This window comes from Ovis aries, chromosome 20 (genome assembly GCF_016772045.2).
Source record: "Ovis aries strain OAR_USU_Benz2616 breed Rambouillet chromosome 20, ARS-UI_Ramb_v3.0, whole genome shotgun sequence".
In the NCBI taxonomy this organism is placed as follows: Eukaryota; Metazoa; Chordata; class Mammalia; order Artiodactyla; family Bovidae; genus Ovis; species Ovis aries.
In genome coordinates, this window is record NC_056073.1 from 5,343,767 (window position 1) to 5,361,064 (window position 17,298).

Below are 17,298 nucleotides of genomic sequence, written 5' to 3' on the forward strand. Positions count from 1 at the left end.
CTCTTGCCATCTCCTGTTTGACTACTTCCAATTTAACTTGACCAAAGACTATGACTATGCTTATTTCCCAAAACTTAATTTCTCTGGATGCAACATTGCCAGATCCTTCATACATGATAGCAAGATTATCCTTCCATGGCCCTGGTCTCTTTATTGAGAAAATGCTGAAAATAACCAGCAATTCTTTTTAAATGAACTAGCTATTTAGAACTGAGCACATATTTGGGAGCACATCTCCTCAATTTGGGTTGAACAAATATCTATTATTGTGTTATTTTATTCATTGCCACATTCAAAATATTAAATATACAATGGAAACACAGCCTTCGCCTCATAAGACATCAAAATTATACAGAGTTAAATTCATCGTCTTTTCCTATATTCTCACACCCAGACTTTATACTTCTCTGAAGTATAGCATTCTTCTTTTTTCTCCTCTGTAACCTATGTTTAAAATCCTCCAAATATCTCTTATCTCTATAATTGTCTTTCTATTCCCTCTACGATTACCAGGTTATATTGTAATAGCCATCAGCTAAAGCATTGCAATGACCTCCCTGCACCCTGCTCCCTGTACTTGTGTCCACTTTATCCATTGGTACCATTCACGTCAGTTAGATTATCTCTTTCATTTCAACAGGAGTCTCTCCTTTCCTTCAGGATTAAATAAAAAATCATCAGATAGCCATTCTACCACCCAGGTCTTGTTGAACTTTTCCTTATATCTTGCAATACTGTCCATACATTATTACAGGATTAGTTAGATATTTCACATTATATCAATCATGTTCCATGTCAAAGTGTTTGCTAATGCCATTCCTCTATTTAGAAGTGACCACACTCCATTTCAATCCCATATTCAGTTCAGTTCAGTCACTCAGTTGTGTCTGACTCTTTGCAACCCCATGAATCGCAGCACGCCAGGCCTCCCTGTCCATCACCAACTCCTGGAGTTCACTCAGACTCACGTCCATCGAGTCCGTGATGCCATCCAGCCATCTCATCCTCTGTCATCCCCTTCTCCTTCCACCCCCAATCCCTCCCAGCATCACAGTCTTTTCCAATGAGTCAACTCTTCTCATGAGGTGGCCAAAGTGCTGGAGTTTCAGCTTTAGCATCATTCCTTCCAAAGAACACACAGGACTGATCTCCTTCAGAATGGACTGGTTAGATTTCCTTGCAGTCCAAGGGACTCTCAAGAGTCTTCTCCAACAACACAGTTCAAAAGCATCAATTCTTCGACACTCAGTTTTCTTCACAGTCCAACTCTCACATCCATACATGACCACTGGAAAAACCATAGCCTTGACTAGACAGACCTTAGTCGGCAAAGTAATGTCTCTGCTTTTCAACATGCTATCTAGGTCAGTCATAACTTTTCTTCCAAGGAGTAAGCGTCTTTTAATTTCATGGCTGCAGTCACCATCTGCAGTGATTTTGGAGCCCCCCAAAATAAAGTCTGACACTGTTTCCATTGTTCCCCATCTATTTGCCATGAAGTGATTGGACCACATGCCATGATCTTCGTTTTCTGAATGTTGAGCTTTAAGCCAACTTTTTCACTCTCCTCTTTCACTTTCATCAAGAGGCTTTTAGTTCCTCTTCACTTTCTCCCATAAGGGTGGTGTCATCTGCATATCTGAGGTTAGTGATATTTCTCCCGGCAATCTTGGTTCCAGCTTGTGTTTCTTCCATTGCAGTGTTTCTCATGATGTACTCTGCATAGAAGTTAAATAAGCAGGGTGACAATATACAGCCTTGACGTACTCCTTTTCCTATTTGGAACCAGTCTGTTGTTCCATGTCCATTTCTAACTGTTGCTTCCTGACCTGCATACAGGTTTCTCAAGAGGCAGGTCAGGTGGTCTGGTATTCCCATCTCTTTCAGAATTTTCTCAAAAAACTAAATACTAACCCCCCCCCCCCAAAAAAAAAGAGAAACAAAACCCAACGAATCAAATGATAGAGTTTGTTTAATGATATTTCTCTTACTTAGTCTGGCTCAACATGACTGCTTTCTCTTTTGAAACTATATTACATCATAAAAAATGAAATAATGCCATTTCAGTAACATAAATTATTTTGACCTACATATTATCATACTAAGTGAAGTTAGAGAGAGACAAATGCCATATGATATCAACTTCTATGTGGAATCTAATAAAAATGATACAAGTGAACTTATTTTAAAACACAGAAACTGACTCACAGATCTCAAAATCAAACGTACGGATACTGAGGGGAACCTGGGGAATGAAGGGGTGAATTAGGAGATCTGGATAACATACACTCACTACTATACATAAAATAGATAAACAACAAGGATCTACAACATAGCACAGGGAAGTCTACTCATATTCTGCAAAAACCTATACACATACATAGAAATACAACTGATTCATTTTGTTGTCCACCTGAAGCTAACACAGCATTATACATCAAATATACTACAATAAAATTTTTTGAAAAGAAAAAATCAGTTTAAATTAAGAAAAAAAAGCATTACTTTTACCTTTCCTGATCATGAATCACATTCTAAAATTATTATGTACTATTCTGGGTTTTGCATTTTTTGTTGTTATTTTCTCATTGGTACCTAGACTCCTTTTCAATTTGAGCTGGGCTTTTTCTTTCTCTTAAACTTCTTGGTTTCAAAAGCTTTTCTCCCAGTGCAAACACTGCCTAGAACTTTCTTTGCAATAACTTAATATTCATAACATTGCTTTGTTCATATGCTTACAGTGTGTTATGCCTTGCTATTGTAAAGAATCATGAGGTTCTTTAAAAGGAGAGGAAAAAACCCAGTGGCTGAATGGAGCAGTTATTTTCCTCAGTTCTTTTAAGTAAAGTCTGACACTTGACAGGGAACTTGGCTGCCTGTCAATTATTTCCCTGGCACTCAATTCCCCATATACAGCCTTCTGATGAGGCTTGGTAGGTCTGAGACATGAAGTTGGTACTGTTTTTGAAACTGGTTCTCTGAATGATCATGATCCACCAACATTAAAGTTAGTTTGTGATTAGTCTGCACTTAAAAGCTGGCCTGCATTAACCAGGAAGAGGTGAGGGATGGTTGTACACAGAGGGGTGAGAGGGGATAACAGAGGGTGGAGGTGCGGCTTGAGTGAAAATCTATTAACACCTCTGGATTTTTATCTGAAACAGATTTTTTGAGGTGCAGAGGTGTATGAAGATAAAAGTCCTTTTATTCCTTTCTCTTTCACCCCTCATCTGGTCCGTCATCTCTTCTTCTCCTAGAATCTGATGATATATAGCTTGCATCTTTTCTCTGCAGTACTGACAGATGGAACATGACTCCAGCTATATGAGAGCATCTGTAGCCAGTGATGTAGAGGGGGATTTAAACTGTAATATAGAGATGCAGCCTTTAAGAAGCCAGTGCCTGTAATTGGATGGGCCAAAGTTAAACTGACTTTCAAAAGGGAAAGAAAAGTATTAACACAAAAAGCCCATTGCAACTTTAATCTGCATTTATGGTGAACTGGCTTTTGTTTTAATAACCATCAGACTATATATGGACAAAGTTAATTTATCTCTCCAATCAGTCCTTGCACCTGGACAAATTTAAACTACAGTGATACACTGTTCATCTGTTGGTGAGACTGCATAAACATACATACATGTAGGTCTTGAACAACTTGCAATTGATTATGATATAAAGAAGAGATTGTATGATATATAATTAGCATGTTATTGTGACTCTTGAAAGATCTGCATTAAATATTTCAAGTTATTTTAAGCATTTTCATATTTATTCAATTTTTCAACCTTAAAACAATATATAGGTGTTATACTAACTGAAATAAGCCAGACACAAAAAGACAATGATTATATAATTCTACTTATAAGAAGTGCTTAGGCAAATCCCTTAAGACAGAAAGAAGAATGCTAGTTGCCAGGGTCTTGGGGGAGGGGAGAGTGGGTTATAATTGTTTAAGTAGAAAGAATTTTAGTTTTATAAGATGAAAAATGTTCTGGAGATACATAATGGTGATGATTGAATGATAATATGAATGTACTTGCTGCCAATGAATTGTACACTTGAGAATGATTAAAGTGGTAAATTTTAAACTATGAATGCTTTATCACAATTTAAAAAATCACCTTCTGTGAAAACAAGTAGTTATAAAAAATGGGAAACGAAATTTTTGACCCAACAATGTGAGTCAGTGAATGAAAGTTACTCAGTCATCTCTGGCTGTTTGCTACCCCATGGAATAGTCCATGGAATTCCAGGCCAAACACTGGAGTGGGCAGCCTTTTCCTTCTCCAGGGGATCTTCCCAAGCCAGGGATCGAACCCAGGTCTCCCACATTGCAGGAGGATTCTTTACCAGCTGAGCCACCAGGGAAGCCATCAATAACATTCCTCTAAAATCCTAAGCACAGAATGGAAATTCTAGGGGACAATCTTAGCTGCTCATTTTATGATTTTTAAAAAAATTCGTGAAAAGCTAAAAGAATGAAAATAACATAGTTATTCAAATACACCTCATTACCCATTTTTAAGAGCAGTGTTAAAGATAGTCAATACATGATTTTTAAAGATATAATTGAAATTTCTTTGTGAAATCAAAGTGCTCTTTGCAGTAGGTTTTGACACTGTAATTTAGATAGTGTCTTAATGAATAGCTATGCAATTTCTGGATTTTTCTTTATTTAATGTATATATGAATGTATACTGATGTGTAACATGACAATTTCTTGATTGTTATTTGTTATAGTACACATATAAAATGTGTCTAACAACTTAAGCAATACTGTAGTTCCACTCTTTGCCACAAAGTGTCAGTGAAAGACTTTGAAACTGCTCACCCTGTCACTTGAGATGAGTTTGAAACATTGCATGAATTGTAATATTCTTTATAATATAAAAATAAATACACTTGTTTCAAATGGGATTTTTCTAGACAAAATCTTTAAGAAAGAATAAAATGGCTAACAGGAATCCCAGGTCACTCAGCTTTAAAGAATCTTCCTGCCAATGCAGGAGACACAAGAGGTGCGATTCGTATCCTTGGGTTGGGGAGATCCCCGGGAAGAGGAAATGGCAACGCACTACAGTATTGTTGCCAGGAAAATCTCACGGGGAGATGAGCCTAGTGGGCTAGTCTCTGGGGTCTCAAAGAGTTGGACATGACCGAGTGCACGCGTGCGCGAACACACACACACACACACACACACACACACACACAGGGCTAACTTCTTTTAAATTAATTACTTAAATAAATGAATGAATCAAGATGAAATAAAACGTTTTCTAAATGAAAAGCAACAACAGAAAAGCAATTGAATGCACATAGAAGATAGCATCTATTTAACTCCCATGAGGAATCTATCTTGAAAGCAGGAAAGAGTCATCCAGAATCATTACAGTGAGCAGATTTATGAAATAGGAGAGACTATTGGTGTTGTCCGCAAAGGGCAAAACCCCTGAGATACTTTCCTCTTTCTCATTTTCATTACACCTCACCCTCACCCCAGCCCTGGCATTGGCCCTCATTCCTATTCTTAGTTTTGCTTCCTTCTCTTCCTGGGCAAACACACCAGTAATTCCTGACTCAACCTCCCATCTCCACCCACAAGTCCGGGATGACTATCTGTAAATCTGTGCTCAGAAGAGCTGCAGGCACAGGTGCTACTTCTTTTCTGGCAAGTCTGACAGACGGGACACTGACAGGAAGCACCCCTGTGGTGTGAAATGCATCCCCAATGGTTCTAACGTTAAGGTAAAGAAAACTTCCAGAAAAGTTACTGCAGAATCACAGATAACAATGTTTGTATTGCATTTCAGTTTCTGTTTCCTCAAGAAAATCTAAAAGTCTGCAATCTAACAAATTTTCTCATTCAGTTCAGTTCAGTTCAGTTCAGTCGCTCAGTCGTGTCTGACTGTTTCTGATCCCATGAACCACAGCACACCAGGTCTCCCTGTCCATCACCAACTCCTGGAGTCCACCCAAACCCATGTCCATTGAGTTGGTGATACCATCAAACCGTCTCATCCTCTGTTGTCCCCTTCTCCTCCGGCCCCCAATCCCTCCCAGCATCAGGGTCTTTTCAAATGAGTCAGCTCTTCGCATGAGGTGGCCTAAGTATTGGAGTTTCAGCTTCAACATTAGTCCTTCCAATGAACACCCAGGACTGATCTCCTTTAGGATGGACTGGCTGGATCTCCTTGCAGTCCAAGGGATTCTCAACAGTCTTCTCCAACACCACAGTTCAAAAGCATCAATTCTTTGGCACTCAGCTTTCTTCACAGTCCAACTCTCACATCCATACATGACCACTGGAAAAACCATAGCCTTGACTAGACAGACCTTTGTTGACAAAGTAATGTCTCTGCTTTTTATTTTTTATTTATTTATTTTTTGTGTGACTTTATTTTATTTTTAAAAAATTTTTATTTTTACTTTATTCTACTTTACAATACTGTATCTTTGACAAAGGAGGCAAGAATATACAATGGAGTAAAGACAATCTTTTTAACAAGTGGTGCTGGGAAAACTGGTCAACCACTTGTAAAAGAATGAAACTAGATTGCTTTCTAACACCACAAACAAAAATAAACTTAAATGGATTAAAGATCCAAGTGTAAGAGCAGAAACTATAAAACTCTTAGAGGAGAACATAGGCAAAACACTCTCCGACATAAACCGCAGCAGGATCCTCTATGATCCACCTCCCGGAATTCTGGAAATATAAGCAAAAATAAACAAATGGGATCTAATTAAAATTAAAAGCTTCTGCACAACAAAGGAAAATATGAGCAAGGTGAAAAGACAGCCTTCTGAATGGGAGAAAATAATAGCAAATGAAGCAACTGACAAACAACTAATCTCAAAAATATACAAGCAACTTATGCCATTCAAGTTCAGAAAAATAAATGACTCAATCAAAAAATGGGCCAAAGAACTAAATAGACATTTCTCCAAAGAAGACATACAGATGGCTAACAAACACATGAAAAGATGCTCAACATCACTCATTATTAGAGAAATGCAAATCAAGACCACAATGAGGTACCACTTCACACCAGTCAGAATGGCTGCGATCCAAAACTCTACAAGCAATAAATGCTGGAGAGGGTGTGGAGAAAAGGGAACCCTCTTACACTGTTGGTGGGAATGTCTCTGCTTTTTAACATGCTATCTAGATTGGTCATAACTTTCCTTCCAATGAGTAAACGTCTTTTAATTTCATGGCTGCAATCACCATCTGCAGTGATTTTGGAGCCCAGAAAGATAAAGTCAGCCACTGTTTGTACTGTTTCCCTATCTATTTGCCACGAAGTGATGGGACTGGATGCCATGAACTTAGTTTTCTGAATGTTGAGCTTTATTTTTTTTTCCTCTGTTCTCTAGAATTTTGTTAAGTTTCTAAGCCCTCTCTCCCCCTTAATAATCCCCTAATTTTCTTATTTTTTCTTTCTTATTTCCTTATTTTATTCTCCAGAAGAACTTTCTCAACTTTATTTTCCAATGCTTCTGTGGAATTCTTCATTTCTGCCTTTGTATTTTTCCAGTTTCCGGGATCTCCTTTTTGTTCTCTGATGGTGCTTTGTTCTTTAGACTCCTATGTATCTGCATATTTTAAAATTTATGTTTAATTGGAGGATGTTCACTCTACAATATTATGTTGGCTTCTGCCATACAGTGTGAATCAGCCATAAGTATGAATGTCCCCTCCCACCTGCACCTTCCCCCACGCCCCTACTCCACCCCATCCTTCTGCATTGTCACAGAGTACCACTCTGAGCTCCTTGCATTATACAGCAACTTTCCATGAGCTATTTATTTCACATATTGACTTCTCCAGATGGTGCTAGTGGTAAAGAATCTGCCTACCAATACAGGAGATGTAGGAGACACAGATTTTATCCCTGGGTTGGGAAGATGCCCTGGAGGAGGGCATGGCAACCCACTCCGGTATTCTTCCCTGGAGAATCCCATGGACAAAGGAGCCTGGCAGGCCACAGTTCATGGGGTCGCCAAGAGTCAACATGCCTGAAGGGACCTAGCATGCACACAATGCATATTTTCAGTGCTGCTATCTCAAGTTGTCCCACTCTTTCCTGCCCCCACTGTGTCCACAGGATGGCTCTTCATATCTGCATCTCTATTCTTGTCCTGTAAATGGGTTGATCAGTACCATTTTTCTAGATTCCATATATGTGCATTATTTAGTTTTCTCTTTCTAACTTATTTCACTCATTTAACAGACTCTAGGTCCATCCACCTCACCACAACTGACTCAAATGTGTTCCTTTTTATGGCCGAGCAATATTCCATTGTATATATGTACCACAACGTCTTTATCCATTCATCTCTTGATGGGCGTCTAGGTTGTTTCCATTTGTATTGTAAACAGTGTTATTGCAAATAGTGTTGTGATAAACAATGGGACACAGGTGTCTTTTTCAGTTATGGTTTTCTCAGAGCATATGCCTAATTTAGGATTGCTGAGTCACATGGGAGTTTTATTCCTCATTTTTTTTTAAAGGAATCTCCATACTGTTCCCTATATGGGTGTATCAATCTACACTCCCACCAACAGTGCAAAAATTTTCCCTTTCTCCACATCCTCTTCAGCACTTATATTTTGTAAATTTTTTGATGATGGCCATTCTGACCAGTGTGAGGAGATCCCTTATTATAATTTTGATCTGCATTTCTCTAATAATGAATGAGGTCATTATTTTAACAAAGGCAGTAATTCTCATGTTAACGCCAGTGAGGTAGTGTGGGGAATAATTGTGATACCACAATTAGTAAGTCATTGGGAAGGGATTTAGAAAGACAGTATCTTCACATAGGCACAAATGTACCAGGAAAAGCCACACAGAAGGACTCTACAACAGAAATGCAAGGCAGACAATAATTCACAGGAATTAAGTCCAAAGGAAATTCTTCAGAGGGCCAAGTGGGAAGCCAGCTTGACTTCCAATGTCTATGAGAGGTCGGGGAGGGCTCAACTACCCAGGATAACAAGGTTCTGTACTCAAGGTGCCAGTGACCAGAACATCCTAATGTTAATTAGCATCCTCAGGCCTTTGAGGCTGGTCTGAAGGGAAGGTGAAGGGGGAGGAAGACTCCAGGGTCTCAGCATCTGCAGTTCTATTAATGGCTACATCTAGGAGACATCAAAGGAATTTGTCTGGGAGTCAGTATCAGTTTCTTGGTTATCTATGTCTTTTTACTCATTACAGATAAATCACTATGTTTGTTCCCAGGATAGCCTCTCAAAATTCCATCTGGATCTCTACCTTATTCTCAGAGCTCTTCAGAGACATACGGTCAGTTATCATTTTTGGCCCATTTGCACTAATTAGGAAACACAAGTAATCTCTCCTTTGCCTGACACTTGAATTCTATTTATCTTACTGCCTGCAATAAACTTAAATTTTTGGCCTCCTTTGTAGAAATACTTTCCCTCATTCATTTCATGGATATCTTTAATCCTCTTGCATTTTTCATCCATGCTCTTTCCTTCTTTGTTATTATTTACACTCACAACTTCAATTCTCATCTCTAGGAGACTAATTTCCAAAGTTTTAATGCTAGTTCTTGGCTCAGCCTTGCTTTCTCTACCATAATTTCAAATTTCATTTTTTCATCTTTTATGTATTTTGCATTTACTTCACACTCAACTCATAAAGCACTTAGACCCTTTCCCAAAGATTAGGGAGAATCATTAAAAGATTTTAAGCAAGAAAGTGCAAGACTCTGTTTCTATTTTTTCAAAGATGACTTGGGGCAGTGTGGAAATTATATATGCTCTTAAACTGGAAGCAAGGGAGCCAATTTTTAGACTTTTTAGAATTCCAAGGAAATACATGAGGACAAAAGAATGCTGAAAACAAATGAATTCAAGAAATAATAATGAAATTGAAATATAAAGCCATGGTGAGGGATTAGATATGAGGATGAAGAAGGTAAAAAGAACTGAGGATGATCTCCCAGTACGTTGCTCAGCAGGTAGGGAGATCTTATTGCTAACCTTATTGCTTATGGGCTTTGAAACAGAAGAGAATGAGGTGGATACATTTGGAAGTAGAGATAGAAGATGAAAAATTCCATTTTCTTTATGTGAATTTGAAACACTTGTGAGTTATTTCGCTATCAAAATATTCTAAAGGGGTATTTTGGTATTTGGATTTATGGGTCTATATTTCAGAAGCTATATTTCAGTTACAGGTAAATATTTGGAATTCACTGGATTAGTGATTAAGATTAAAGACAACTGAGCAGATAAAATCAACAAGGGTTAGAAATAGAATGAGAAGGGGAATACCTGTCATGTTCAGAGAATTACGCAATTTCAATGAAATACTCTTGGTTGGCAAATATCCAAAGGTGCCTTTTTCCTTTTGGAATACTATTATAGTACTGAGCAGTACCTCAGTTTTACTCTAAGAAAATAGTTTATATTTCTGATTATGACAGATAAGCTTGTTACAGAGCAAACCTCCCATCTGAAACAGCCAGGAGTGTCACATATCTCTTTACAACACTGAAAGCTTCCCAAGCAGTGAGGACTTGAAGGGACAATGTCCCAGAGAAAAGGAAAGAAGACAGTTGTTCACTGACATTCAGCACCTCTTTTCTTCTCAAAGCTTTTGGCAGTTTGCAAGAATCAGCTGAATGAAAATAAAAGTAGCAGCAGATGACCTGAGAAGTTGAGCAGGAATTTGAGCAGACTTATTGAACAGGGGGCAATCTTTGTAGCTCAGGATCCATCAACATGGTAAACAAGCTGGGCTTTCAGTGGCAACCCGAAAGAGCAAACTCTAGTAGAGATGAGTCTGAAGGAGACAAGCTCCCCTGAAGTCCAGCTGCAAATGCCTTCACTTACTGACTGGATAGAGGTTTTCTGTATCAACACTAACTGCCTGCCAAAGCAAACACAAACTCTTTGTGGAAGAGGATACCATTAGCCAGAGCATCAAATGATTTCTACAGGTTTTCATACAAAATGTCATTTATTCAACAAAAAAATCATCAGGCAGACACAAAGCCAATACCATAAGACCAAAGTCTGTAGGAAAAGAAAATAATAAATATTTCAGAAATGTTGAAACAATTAGAATAATAAGCTTAAGAAGTTATGTGATATTATGTAGACTATAAATAATTGAGTGTGGTGACTTAAATGGGAAGAAAATCCAAAAAAGAAGGGATATATATTTGTGTGTGTGTGTGTGAGACTGTGTGTGTGTGTGTGTGTGAGTGTGTGTGTGTGTGTGTGTGTGTGTGTGTGTGTGTGTAGCTGATTCACTTGGCTGTATGGTACAAACTAACACAATACTGTAAAGCAACTCTACTCCAATAAAAATTAATGAATAATTAGACAATGTTTAAGAGGGAGTTTTAAACTTAAAAATATGTTAACTGGAAACACAGCAATGAATTCAGTAGATGATTAGATGGATAGAGCTAACCAAGGGAACCTTCCAAACTAACGGTAAAGTATCCAAACTAAACAATACAGAGAAAACAATAGGAAATAGAGACAATAGTATGAATGATACATGGTTTAAATTCTAAAATACATGTATTAAGTAATTGGATTCTGAATATGTGAGAAATAATATGAGTCAGAAACAATATTTAAAACATATTAGCCCGGGAGATATGTTATCCAATATTTTTTAAAACTAAATAAAAGTAGAGTCCTGTGATATATCACTGCTGCTGCTGCTACTAAGTTGCTTCAGTTGTGTCCAACTCTGTGTGACCCCATAGACAGCAGCCCACCAGGCTCCGTCGTCCCTGGGCCTCTCCAGGCAAGAACACTGGAGTGGGTTGCCATTTCCTTCTCCAATGCATGAAAGTGAAAAGTGAAAGTGAAGTCACTCAGTCGTGTCCGACTCTTAGTGACCCCATGGACTGCAGCCTACCAGGCTCCTCCATCCATGGGATTTTCCAGAGTACTGGAGTGGGGTGCCATTGCCTTCTCCTGATATATATATATATATATATATATAATCACTAGAGACTTCATTCCAGATTAATATTAGCAATTAATATTATATTACATATATCTCATTATCCAGCTTTTTAACAATTACTTAAAGATGAAATAGAAGGACATATTTGTTCAACTTGATGGCACAAAGTCATAGAGGTTAGAAAGAATGCAATAAAACCTATTATTATTCATAGAGGACATAATTCTATAAGTAAAAGCATGGAAAACTCTGCAGATAAACTACGAATCCTACTGAATGAATTAATCACATTTGCTGGCAGTACACACTGTATAAAGTACACAAAAATGAATATCCAAAATATCCAACATACATATAGAAATCAATTGTTTTTATTAAAAAAAGACAACTAACTAGAAAAACACAATTACAAAGCTGATACCACTGGTCGATAAAAATATTCAACATCTAGGAAAAATTTAATGAGAGTTGCATATAAACTTCTAAAATATGAAAAATTGAAAAATAATATAGATAAATTAAAGCATAAACTCTAGTCATTGAAGAATGATTATAAGAATGTAAATCTTCTCTAAAATTGTTGTATAAACTCAATGTATCCCTAGTCAAAATCTCAGCTTTATTTTGGTAAAGATTAATAAGCTGATTTTAAATTTTGTATGAAAATGCAGTGGGCCTAGCCAAGATGATATTGAAGAAGAACAAATTTAAAGGATCACACTTTACCATCTGTCAAATCTTACTATAAAGTAAACAAAATCGTACAATACTGGCACAAAGAAAAATAGGTCAAGAAACCAAAATTTAAAGTTGAGAAAATGACCTACACCTGTACAGACTCTTGATGTCCTTGAGAAAAGGGGCCCTTCTGCATGATAAATGCACACCACCTTTTTTGCTATAAATGGTTCTGAGTAAATTGATATTTACATGAAATAAATGAAATTTTATTTCTATATCACACAATAAACAAATATTAATCCCAGGTCAATTATAAATGTAAAAGAGGAAAAATAAATCTCCCATCAGATGACCTTTGGATAGACAAGCATTTCTTGAGCAAATCTTCTCAAAAATATTAAATAAAGAGGGAACATTTGATAAATTAAATAACCCTAAAATTATAGTACATCAAAAGAGTATGAAGATAATGCCACAGAGTGAGAGAAGATATTGCCAGTGCATTTATTTTTAAAGATCAATTTGCATAATTGTTTCTTAGAGTTAAAGCGCTTTGCTTTTGCTGTTATTGCTTTTGTGGCTTTTAACTTATTTTTTATTGAAGCATCAAACATGTAGAAAATATGCAAATACAACACCAGAAAAAAATGTACATAACCTATAAACAAAGGAAACTGGTATCCTGATTTGTAACAGCATAGGCTATTTTCTTTCATCAAAAAAGTAAGAGAGTTCCAGAAAAAATATCTATTTCTGCTTTATTGACTATGCCAAATCCTTAGACTGTGTGGATCACAATAAACTGGAAAATTCTGAGAGAGATGGGAATACCAGACCACCTGACCTGCCTCTTGAGAAACCTGTATGCAGGTCAGGAAGCAACAGTTAGAACTGGACATGTAACAACAGACTGGTTCCAAATAGGAAAAGGAGTATGTCAAGGCTGTATATTGTCAAGGCTGATTTAACTTCGATGCAGAGTACCTCATGAGAAATGCTGGGCTGGAAGAAGCACAAGCTGGAATCAAGATTGCTGGGAGAAATATCAATAACCTCAGATATGCAGATAATACCACCCTTATGGCAGAAAGTGAAGTGGAACTCAAAAGCTTCTTGATGAAAGTGAAAGTGGAGAGTGAAAAAGTTGGCTTAAAGCTCAACATTCAGAAAATGAAGATCATGGCATCTGGCCCCATCACTTCATGGGAAATAGATGGGAAACAGTGGAAACAGGGTCAGACTTTATTTTTGGGGGGCTCCAAAATCACTGCAGATGGTGACTGCAGCCATGAAATTAAAAGACGCTCACTCCTTGGAAGGAAAGTTATGACCAACCTAGATAGCATATTCAAAAGCAGAGACATTACTTTGCCAACAAAGGTCAGTCTAGTCAAGGCTATGATTTTTCCAGTAGTCATGTATGGATGTGAGAGTTGGACTGTGAAGAAAGCTGAGTGCCGAAGAATTGATGCTTTTGAACTGTGGTGTTGGAGAAGACTCTTGAGAGTCCCTTGGACTGCAAGGAGATCCAACCAGTCCATTCTGAAGGAGATCAGTCCTGGGATTTCTTTGGAAGGAATGATGCTAAAGCTGAAACTCCAGTACTTTGGCCACCTCATGCGAAGAGTTGACACATTGGAAAAGACTCTGATGCTGGGAGGGGGTGGGGGCAGGAAGAGAAGGGGACAACAGTGGATGAGATGGCTGGATGGCATCACCGACTCGATGGACGTGAGTTTGAGTGAACTCCGGGAGTTGGTGATGGACAGGGAGCCCTGGCGTGCTGCGATTCATGGGGTCGCAAAGAGTCGGGCAGGACTGAGTCACCGAACTGAACCGAACTGAACTGAAGGCTAATTTTTGCTTCTTTAACTTAATTTAAATGGAATCAAAATGCATGTTTTATTTTGCATCTGACTTCTTTCTTTTATCATTATATTTATGAGATCTTTCATGTATGTGTAGCTGTAGTTTTATAATTGTCCTTGCTGTATAGTGTTCCAATCCATGATTAGATTAACATTTATTTATTATCCATGGACCTTTTTGTTGGTTCTAATTCAAGACTCTTGTAAACATATTTGCACTTGCTTTTGGTGGACATAAGCTTGGGTTTCTGACACGTATAGATCTGTCTGAGCCAAATTGCTATCTGAGGTATGCACATCACCACTGCTATTACAAAACTGCCAAATGTTGTCTAAAATGCTATTACACCACCAGTTCTTGCTTTAGCTAGAAGATGAGAGTATCCTAGTTGCTCCATGCACTTGTGAACACTTGGTAGTGTCAGGGTGTTGTTGTTGTTGTTGTTGTTGTTGTTGTTGTTGTTGTTGTTAGATATTTTATTGAGTCAACTGTAGCATATTTTATATGTATTGGCTATTCGGAAGCAAAAGAGGACATTACTCTCCAGAATTTACATTACTTTAAGGAAGTCTTGTTAAAAATGTTATGGGGCAGTTTGATGGCTACTTTAGGATGTGAGTTTCTTCAAAATTAACATTATCATTCCCTGGTTTTACTCGGGACTTGTTTTAAACTAGATATTCTTCAAATTAAGCCAGCCATTTATTTCCCTTCTTCCTATAGTACTTCTAAACCTTTGTATTTAAAACCACTCTATATAGTCTCTTGGGCCTTAAATTGTATGTCCTTTTACAGAGTCTGTATTTATTGTTTCGGTTTTCAAAGTCAGGACCTCATTTCTAAATAAAAAATATGCCTAATTAATGGTTACTAAGTGACTGATTATATGAAATTTGCACAACTCATTTTGTTCTTGACATTATAGAATTTGCCATGACTATGTTATTCTTGAGAGAATAAAAAGGAATTCAATATAGGTAAATCATAGTACCTACTTCTCCTTTGGCACTTTATACCACTTCTGCTTACATAAATCCCTGAAATCATGTCTTAGAGTATCTTCGATGAAGACTGAAAACAGCAGAATAACCTTTTAGATAATAGGACGGACCACATTAAATGTGTTTATAACTAAGCTAGAGACTGAAGGAAAATCTGTTTGGGCATGGGTATTAAAATTATGAAACGTTCAATCTCTTGCAAACCATGTTGATTCCTATTTTATGGTAATTTATATTTAATGACTATAAGTGGATTTTCTACTTATTGCTATGTTTAGCTTTACTAAATAATTTTAAATCATATTTCCTTTCCTATCTCTGAATATATTAATATTTGTAATAACTGAGCAAGTATAAGGAAAGGCTGCATTTCCCCCAAATCTTACTAATTCTAAACTTATCCAAGATCATGACATTTCCATTAAGTTTGTTAATACAGTAACTAAAAAATGCATCTTTGTCTCCCACTTGCCCTATAAAATAGATCTCACTTTTCTTGAATCATAAGACATTCAATTCTCCAAATCAATGCTGAATATGTGGAGGTATGAAAGCATTGTTTTCTGAAAGAAAAATTTTAAATGAGAGCTTAGTTTTTAAAATCATCAGTTCATTTGTATTAAAATTATTCTCTCAAACATAAATAGATTCCATAGAGGTAAAGATCATATATTGTGGAGTTAAAAAACCTAATTTAAATTTCAGCTTCAATATCCTTTAACTTTGGGCAAGTTACTTAACCTCACTGTCCTTCAGTCTTCCATGGTGGCTGAAACAGTAAAGAATCTGCCTGCATTTTATCCCTGGGTTGGGAAGAACCTCTTAAGAAGAGAATTGCTACCTACTCCAGTATTCTTGCTTGGAGAATTCCACGGATAGAGGAATCTGGTTGTCTATGGTCTGTGGGGTTACAAAAAGACAGACACAACTGAGTAACTAGCTCTGTGCTTCAGTTTTGAAGCTTATAAGATTGAAATCCTTGTACTTATCTCATAAACTTGTATTAATGAACACAAAAATATTTAGCAAGGAGATTGTAGCATGAATGCATGATGTGGGTGTGTGCTAAGTTGCTTCAGTTATGTCCAACTCTTTGCAGCCCTATGGACTGTAGCCTGCCAGGTTCCCCTGTCCATGGGATTCTCCAGGCAAGAATACTGGAGTGGATTGCCATGCCCTTCTCCAGGGGGTTGTCTCCGGCATTGGCAGGCAGATTCTTTGACACTAGCTCCACCTGGGAAGTCCCATGAACGCCTAATAGATGTTCATCAAAAATTACAAATTTTCAGCTGAGTGAAACAGTAAAATTTGCCACAAATTTTCTCTGTTTTACAACAGTATAGACTTCTAGCCCTGGGTATTTTAAAAATTTCACTGGAGGTTGTGATTTTTACTCATTAAATAAACTTAACCTGTAATCAATGATCAATAAACATTTCCTTAGTTTTAGAGTTCACCCTGAATAAGGTAAGAGGACATCTTTATAAATAGCACATTGGAGAATGCGAGATTTTTATTCTCAATTCAGAGAAAAAAATATTTTTTTAAAAAATGTGTACCTGGCTCCTTTAGACAAGAAGAGCAATGTTATAAACAGCCACAGTTGTTCAAAATTCACATGCCCATGGATCCAATGAGAAGTCCCAAGTAAACAGCAGTTGTGTAGTGCATTTTAATAAGTGAATATGTAAAGATTATATTAATTAATTATCTATTTGACTAAGTAATATTCATACCCTAGTGAATGGATATGAAAGTGATTTACATGCAAATTATTATAA